This window comes from Raphanus sativus, chromosome 8 (genome assembly GCF_000801105.2).
Source record: "Raphanus sativus cultivar WK10039 chromosome 8, ASM80110v3, whole genome shotgun sequence".
Classification (NCBI taxonomy): Eukaryota; Viridiplantae; Streptophyta; class Magnoliopsida; order Brassicales; family Brassicaceae; genus Raphanus; species Raphanus sativus.
In genome coordinates this window covers 23,042,053-23,051,095 of record NC_079518.1, presented here as the reverse complement: position 1 = coordinate 23,051,095, position 9,043 = coordinate 23,042,053, and the positions used below count along the sequence as shown (strand labels likewise).

The window sequence follows — 9,043 nt, the reverse complement described above, 5'->3', positions numbered from 1 at the left end:
AATATGAAAATGATCCTCCTCTTTGTTTTATTTATATTTACCTTTTAGATGCAACCCATGTAATTTCCATATATTAAATAGTATTGTTTTATTTTGTAGTTTAATTTGAATATGTTTTGTGATTAAGATTACTTTTGAATTTTCAGAGGCAAATGAAACCACATGGTTAATTTAAAAGGAAATTTGGGGAATTTATTACTTCTAAAATGCTTTTTATAGAACCATATGTTTGGAGTGTTACACTGTAGATTTTAGCTAAAATAAAAAAAATAAGTTGTGAAATAAAACGACATAGCTATTACTTCTATTAATGTAAAATTTAATTTGTGGTAGGAGGAGCTGTGCTACCAACTCTTGAACATTGTTCTTTGAGAGGAAAAAATGGATAGATTGGAAATTTTGGCAAGCAATTGGCTTCGGCTTCCAAGAATGCTTTGCAACAAGCGGGCCTATATGTCCGAATTTTCCTGTGAGTAAGGATGTATAAATCTCTATAATGCATCCTGGAACATTCATCACTGAAGACCAATATTTTGCTACATCAGGTAATCCTGGAATACCCGGACTTGGTTGGAACGGGAGTGGAAAAGGAAATGGGATGGGAAACTGGGGTAGTTGAGCATTGGCAGAGACTACAAAACCCACAACCACCATTAGGTACCAGACATGTTTAATAGACATTATGAGATAAGGGAAAAAGAAGAAATATTTCTTCAAATATTACTCTTTATCGAGTTTGTATTTTGATTGATGAACAAAATTGTATAATCCTTTGTCTATTTATATTGAAAGGAAGGAAGCTACAGAAATGTCTTTGTACTTTTATGTGAAACTTAATTACCTGTTTTCAAATAATACAAAGCAGAAACCGATGAGACTAACATTATTAAATATAACTGGTGGACTCTTAAGTCATGAAAAACTGATCAGATTAGTCTAAAGTATACCGTTTTGTTTTGCCTCAATACTATTGTTTCAAATCATCTCCTATCTAAGCCAAATAGCTACCTTTCTCGCTCTCTCTTGAAGCCAGGGGTAATCTACCAATTCCTAGAGTCTTGATCGTATTTTGGCTCTCTATATGCTTAAACTCTACACTATTTTTCAATTATCAAAATAAATTAATTTTTGAGGAGAGAGAACATGATAATACAACATTTAATAATATGTTTATGAGTATAATTTTTGTAGAAAATAACCGTTTAAAAAGGCTAACTACATTGGCTCCTCTAGGTGGTGAATTCTTTAAAAGGAAAAAAAACATTATTTAGAAACAATTTAGTTATTAAAGACATATAGCAAAATGAAATATTCTTCTATATAACTATATGCTTCCCCGATTTAGAAAATAAATGCACAAGTCAACATAGAGATACACATGTTCCAAGACAAGTCTTGAGTGTTCACAAGTGAAACCTGTGATGGATAAGTTTCATATGTTTCATATATAGAAAGGAAAGAAGCTATAGGAATGTCTTTGTACTTTTATGTGAAACTTAATTACCTGTTTTCAAATAATACAAAGCAGAAACCGATGAGACTAACATTATTAAATATAACTGGTGGACTCTTAAGTCATGAAAAAACTGATCAGATTAGTCTAAAGTATACAGTTTTGTTTTGCCTCAATACTATTGTTTCAAATCATCTCCCATCTAAGCCAAATAGCTACCTTTCTCGCTCTCTCTTGAAGCCATGGGTAATCTACCAATTTCTAGAGTCTTGTTCGTATTTTGGCTTTCTATATGCTTAAACTCTAAACTATTTTTCAATTATCAATATAAATTAATTTTTGAGGAGAGAGATAATACAAAATTTAATAATATGGTTTTGAGTATAATTATTAGGGGTGGGCAAAAAAACCCAAACCGAACCGAACCAAACCAACCAAACCAAAGTTAAACCGAACCAAACCAAACCGTGCTCTTTATGTAATCCAATTGGTTCATGTTTTACTCAATCTGAACGGTTTGGTTTGGTTTGGGTTTAAACCGAGCCAAACCGAACCAAACCGATAATCCAATATAATATATATATATTATATAATATATATATATTATATATGTATTAAACATATTGTAAATTTTAGTTAAAGTTTCGTTTTTTATTTTTTTCATAACTTCCATATCTTTAAAAAAAAATTATAAAAATACGATTCAAATAATACTATCTATCTATTTATATAAAGTTCACTTTACTCTCTCCTGGTGAAGCCACGTCAGCCGCCAGCGCATAAACTCGGCTTCCGACAGGTTGACACGTGTCCATTCTTCTTAAACTCATCGTTTCATTTAGAAGCGTTAGTTGATGGGCTTTCTTCATTATATCTCTACTGGGCTCTACGCTTGCAATACTTAGACTGGGCCGAGACAAAGCGCCTCGCTCTAACCCTGTCGTCTCTCCTTTTCCTGTGCCGGTGACGAGTGACGCTTGATTTGCTTCTCCATGTATGAAACGGGCGGAGTTATGGTTCGTCTTGATTTCTTTTTATTCAATCGCCCACAAAGAGATCTTAAATGATGCATTCTTCCCTCTGAGACGGTGTCAGATCGGTATAAATATGTGAGTGCTTCTCCTATCAAAATTCATCTTCTATTTATATCTCTGTCGATATACTGAATCGCGATTTTATGGCTAATTCAAGAGTTTTCTTCTCCCGCTTGAAGACCGGTGGTTGCACATCCGTCGTCGAGGCTAGGCTGCTGCGTTTCTGGGAGGCGAGAAATGTCAAGCGTGGTGGTGAGCTCATGTGGGTTGATATAATTTCGGTTGACGTGAATGTAAGATCGATTGTTCTGTTTTTTTAGATCTGTGTTAGATCATTCCAGTGGTTTCTCATTGTTTATCAATCCTGGGAAATATCTAATCTGTTTTCAGATGACTATGATGCTCACTGGGAGATGGACAAGTAACCTCGATTGTTTTGACTTTCAGATTTTGAAGGTTTCGTTCATATCTGGAAAGAAGGGAATCGTAATTCTGGGCTTGATCTAGATTCATATATATATACGTAAGTATCTCTAACGTAAGTCCTCTTGGTTACATGCTTAGGGCAGATTTCGTCCTACTTGAAAGCTTTACTAATAAATCTTGGTAAAATAACTTAATAGGACAGCCTGTCATTGAGGAGTTCATTATTAATCCCAACTCTGCTTATTTTCTACTCTTAGCTTCTTAGACATTAAAGTGCAGTCTTTTTAAGGAGTTTGCCTTCTTTCTTAATGTATACTATATTGCCTTCTTTCTTAATGTATACTATATATATATATAGATTTTCCCCGTATGCTTATGCAAGTTAAAGTGTGAATTCTATATGTAGTTTATACATTCTGATCTGGATATGTTTATATTTGGCATTGGTTCTGCCTCTATTGTTTTATTTTGTTTTGTTGATCTACCTAGACATGAATAGTTTTACATGGAATGGTGGTTTTTGTAGGAAAAAAACCATATCTTCACTGCTTTCCTCTACTAAAGTTTTGACCTTTGATCTAAGATAATGTTTCAGACGGCTAAACAGTATTCGTTATATTTTATTTGGGGAAAGAGCAAAGAGTAAAATTCTTAAGATACGTTTTGGGGGCCAATCGCTATTCTTTCGGTGAAGATCTTGGCAGACGAGCTCAAATGATGACTAAGTATGTATTTTATCTCTGTGTGTTTTCCTTCTGTCTCATCATCATGAATTATGTGTTCTTTTATTTGTACAACTATTAGTTTTATTTTTGGGCACAAGTTACAAATGATAACCATTTGAAGCTGTTCTTTTGTATAATGACCAATACCAGACAGCTTATTTATGAGCAAATTAGTCGTCAACAAATTCTCTAGATATGCATATATTAAGTTGGCCAATATCACATTCCATTGATTCACTCCCACGATGTCGTCTTTAATGCTTTGATTCGTCCCGAAAGGCGGTGGTGGTTTTTGTATATATACATACAAGTTCGTTTGATTTTATATTCAAGTGAATATCTTTATGTTTTCGTTCTTAGATGTTATATGATTGTTTGCTTTAAAATTCTGGTGAATTTTTTTATGTTACTTTGTTCATTCTGAGATGTTTTAAATCTCTTACAGGGGACATCAAGGAGAAGTTACCTATGTGGCGCTGGAAGTTGAGACAGCGAAATCAAGCTTTACAATCGAGAAGACTAATGAGCTCCCTGATGGTCAGGTGATCCCGATTGGTGCAGAAAGGTTCTGCTCGGAAGTCCTCTTTCAGCCATTGTTTGTCGGGATAGAAGCACCAGGGTTTATATTGTGATCTAGACCATCGTTGCTAATTTATAGATTTACATAAATTGACATAACTCCTAACGTTTAGTTCCAGAGATATCGTAGGTGAAGTCATGGGAATAAATACAACTTACAATAAAGAAACCCAGACCACTCAACGTGTTATGGCAGTCATCCGCATTCACAGGTCAGACCTTTGTATCCCCTTTATGTTGTTATACTCTCAAAAATAAATTATTGCTTCCGGCCATTTATCTAGGTTTGTTTTATACACTTATACCATGCAGTTGCAAAACGGTGAGTTAGTGTTTTCAATGGCCTCGCCGTGCAACTATGTACTAAATTAGGCTCGACTGGTTTTAAGCCAAAGGTCATAGTTGTGAGTCTTGTGACAAACATTGATATGAAAATGCTTGGAGGTATAGCTATGAATATCTGATTCTATGCGTTTACATATATAGTCATTCACATAAGCGTCTAACAAGAACCATTTATTTGCAGGCCGACTCTTCCTAAATTCAGCTTCTTGAACTTTCTCCTTCGACAAGGAGAGTAGCACATGCGTCGGTTACCTGAAAGTGTTAGTATATAGGCATTGTCTCTGGCTTCTTTATTTGTCAATTTGAAATTGGTTTCACTCACCTTTCTCTTTCCTTTACTCAGGCTGATGCAAACTGCGCCAGTGAGTCCTCTACTTATACGCAAGATGGAGGTGTCAAGAAGATTGAGTCGATAACACTACCAGAGCTGATGCTTATGTGCTGAGTTCACCCCCGAGGTTAGCCTCAATCTTATTCTTACAACTCTCCTCTAACTCTATTTTAAGTTTCCTGTTATTGACTGATACATTTGCAGACTGCATAGTTTCTATGCCGTGGGAAGGTAACTGAACTAAATGGTCTCCGTGCAACCACCGAGATGCCTACTGAGAAGTCCCAAGATGATGATGTTGGACACTCTGAAAGAAGTCACGAGACTTTCACATATCACAGTTACTCTAATCTCCTTAAAAAAATCGTTGCATCAATAAGATCGAGTGCAAGTCTATGTGGTGTTTTGACTGCATTTAGCTGTTTAACGGGTCAAGTTATTCTGCTATAACCGTCTTAATTTTTCAAATATTATGAATATTCACTCGGACATACAACATTTATTTTATTTTACCTAACACTTTGGTAACATCATTTTTGCATTTTCTATGAGATTTATTAAAAACATATAAAAACGTGATTTGAATTAATATTTAAGCATCGCAAAACAAATATTATATAAATTTACCAAGGAAGTTAAAATCAGTAATTCAGTAGTGCATGATTGTCTTTAAATTTTTGTATCCTTATAAAATCTATAAACCACTAATCTTCTAAAAAACTCTAATATGATACTAATAAATCCTACAAAATCACCTACTTTGCTTCAACTACATACACTTTTTCTTTATTTTCTTGCAAATCTAGCTATATACGAATTCAAATTAACCACTCATTACCTACTAACTATCCTAAAATTTGTTCAATTTTAACATCCCGCCCGAAGGGCGGGCCGACCCTAGTTATATATAAAATCATGTAGTATAAGTATTTATATTCTCACTCTATCGTTTATGAGTTGATTAGTTTTTTAATAAAAGTATAAAACTGATGCCTTTATATTTTATAACCAACCTGAACTACACCGAACCAAACTAGACCATAATAATGTAAACCGAACTAAATCTAAACCAAACCAAACTGAACCGAACCAAATTAAACCCAAACCGAACCAAAACTAAAGCTACTTTGGTTTTAATTGGTTTGAGTTTTATAAAACCCAAATTACCCAAACCAAACCGAACCCGAAACTAAACCGAAACGCCCACCCCTGATAATTATATAAAAATTACAATTTAAACAGGCTATCTACATTGGCTCCTTTAGGTGGTGAATTCTTTAAAAGGAAAAAAACATTATTTAGAAACAATTTAGTTATTAAAACATATATAGCGAAAGGAAATATTTTTCTATATGCTTCCTCTGATTTAGATAGTAAATGCACATGCCAACATAGAGATACACATGTTCCAAGACAAGTCTTGAGTGTTCACAAGTGAAATCTTATAGTGGATAAGTTTCACTATGTTTCACAAAGATTGCGGTTTTGGAATTCTCACCTATTTTATACTCAAATGACAACACCAAAAACAATCATGTTTTGATATATAGTATACAAAGGGAAACTAATATATATATATATATATATATATATATATATATATATATATATATATATATATATATATATATATTATTTTAATTAATATGAGTTAAATGGGTACATAAGTAATAAGGTAACCTTGAAAAACAAAGAAATTTTTTTTTATGAAACGAAAAAGACAAAATTAAGGAATATTATTTAGCTTTAGGGAAAATGATGAATTGATTTCCCTCAAATTGTTGTAGGATTAGACCTGAATATGAAAATGATCCTCCCCTTTGTTGTTATTTTTATTTACTTTTTAGATGCAACCCATTTACTTTCCCATATATTGAATAGTATTGTTTTATTTTTTGGTTTAATTTATGTACTTTTTTGTAATTAAGATTAGTTTTTGAATTTTCAGAGGCATGAACCACATGGTTAATTTAAAAGCAAATTCGGGAAATTTATTACTTCTAAAATGCTTTTTATAGAATCATATGTTTGGAGTGTTACACTGTAGAATTTAGCTATAATATGAAAATAAGTTGTGAAATAAAAATGACATAGCTATTATTTCTATTAATGTAAAATCTATTTTGTGGTAGGAGGAGCTGCACTACCAACTCTTGAACATTGTTCTTTGAGAGTAAAAAGTGGATAGATTGCAAATTTCGTCAAGCAATTGGCTTAGGCTTCCAAGAATGCTTTTCAACAAGTAGGGCCTATAAGTCCGAATTTTCTTGTGAGTAAGGATGTATAAATCTCTATAGTGCACCCTGGAACATTCATCACTGAAGACCAACATTTTGCTACATCAGTTAATCCTGGAATACCGGGACTTGGTTGTAATGGGAGTGGAAAAGGAAATGGGATGGGAAACTGGGGTAATTGAGCATTGGCAGAGACTACAAAACCCACAACCACCATTAGGAACCAGACATGTTTAATAGACATTATGATATAAGGGAATAAGAAGAAATATTTCTTCAAATATATGAGTCTTTATCGATTTTGTATTTTGATTGATGAACATATTGTACAATCCTCTGTCTATTTATATTGAAAGGAAAGAAGCTATAGAAACGTCTTTGTACTTTTATGTGAAACTTAATTACCTGTTTTCAAATAATACAAAGCAGAAACCAATGAGACTAACATTATTAAATATAACTGGTGGACTCTTAAGTCATGAAAAAACTGATAAGATTAGTCTAAAGTATACAGTTTTGTTTTGCTTCAATACTATTGTTTCAAATCATTTCCCGTCTAAGCTAAATAGCTACCTTTCTCGCACTCTCTTGAAGCCAGGGGTAATCTACCATCTTATAGAGTCTTGATGGTATTTTGGCTCTCTATATGCTTAAACTCTAAACTATTTTTCAATTATCAAAATAAATTATTTTTTGAGGAGAGAGATCATGATAATAAAACATTTAATAATATGGTTTTGAATATAATTTTGTAGAAAATAACCATTTAAACAGGCTAACTAGATTGGCTCCTTTAGGTGGTGAATTCTTTAAAAGGAAAAAAACATTATTTAGAAACAATTTAGTTATTAAAACACATATAGCAAAATGGAATATTTTTCTATATAACTATATGCTTCCTCTGATTTAGATAGTAAATGCACAAGCCAACATAGAGATACACATGTTCCAAGACAAGTCTTGAGTTTTCACAAGTGAAACTTTATAGTGGATAAGTTTCACTCTTTTCACAAAGATTGTGGTTTTAGAATTCTCACATATTTTATAGTATACAAAAGGAAAGAAATATATATATATATATAGTAGTTATGTTAATTAATATGAGTTAAATGGGTACATAAGTAATAAGGTTACCTTGAAAACAAAAAAATTATATATTTTTATGAAACAAAAAAAGACAAAATAAAGAATATTATTTATCCATAGGGAAAATGATGAATTGATTTTCTTTCAAATTGTTGTAAAATTAGACCTGAATATGAAAATGATCCTCCCCTTTGTTGTTATTTATTATTTAAATTAGGAAAAGACATTAAATACTTAAATCTATCATTTAAATAAGGAAAAGACAAAATTCTTTAATATCTTTGTTACCAAACAAAATTTAATTTTTTTAAAGACTCCTATCCCTATTACCAAACAAAAGTTTAAAGTACTTCTACTTTAATAAGATAGATGTGGGCAAATTACTGCATCTGCAGAATGAATCACTATTCAAATATACATAAAACCTAAAACATACCAATCATCTGCTTAGGAACTTTGTGGGTTATACACTTGTTAAATTATTAATAAAAATGATCACACATGTAGAAGAAAAATAAAATAATTGTGATTCGAAGATTATAAAGAAGTTATTCATAGTTTTTTAAGGTAAAGTTTTTGTAAAAGTTGGCTACGCATAATTTTTTTAATTAATAATCACCTTCTTATGGTTCAACGAAAAATGTGAAAATGTAGTCGAAACAAAAAAAAAACTTAGAAGCTCCAAAGGTCGAGTTATTGCTTGGCTGTGGCCATGTCCTTTTTTTCAACAGTGCTGAGGCCATGTCCTTATGTGCTTTCATTCTCCGATAAAATATTTGACAATCTTGGCTGTTAAGACCAATAATAAATCGGAAAAAAATGAAGTT

General features: G+C 32.3%; 1 long non-coding RNA gene and 1 pseudogene across 6 annotated transcripts; one reads left to right on the top strand and one right to left on the bottom strand.

The window, feature by feature from the left end:
• Nucleotides 1-319: 319 nt before the first annotated feature.
• On the bottom strand, nt 320-681 carry LOC108839168 (uncharacterized; annotated as a pseudogene).
• Nucleotides 682-2,363: 1,682 nt separating this feature from the next.
• Nucleotides 2,364-5,423, top strand: LOC130498898 (uncharacterized). Of its 6 annotated transcripts, none has more exons than XR_008937921.1 (9): nt 2,370-2,562; nt 2,645-2,780; nt 2,935-3,010; nt 3,440-3,638; nt 4,084-4,429; nt 4,530-4,661; nt 4,744-4,822; nt 4,906-5,020; nt 5,098-5,423. It is a non-coding gene; the product is annotated as an uncharacterized LOC130498898 (long non-coding RNA). The 6 variants fall into 6 exon arrangements; XR_008937924.1 differs by having other exon boundaries at nt 2,371-2,562; nt 3,548-3,638; XR_008937923.1 differs by having other exon boundaries at nt 2,371-2,562; nt 3,509-3,638.
• Nucleotides 5,424-9,043: the final 3,620 nt, after the last annotated feature.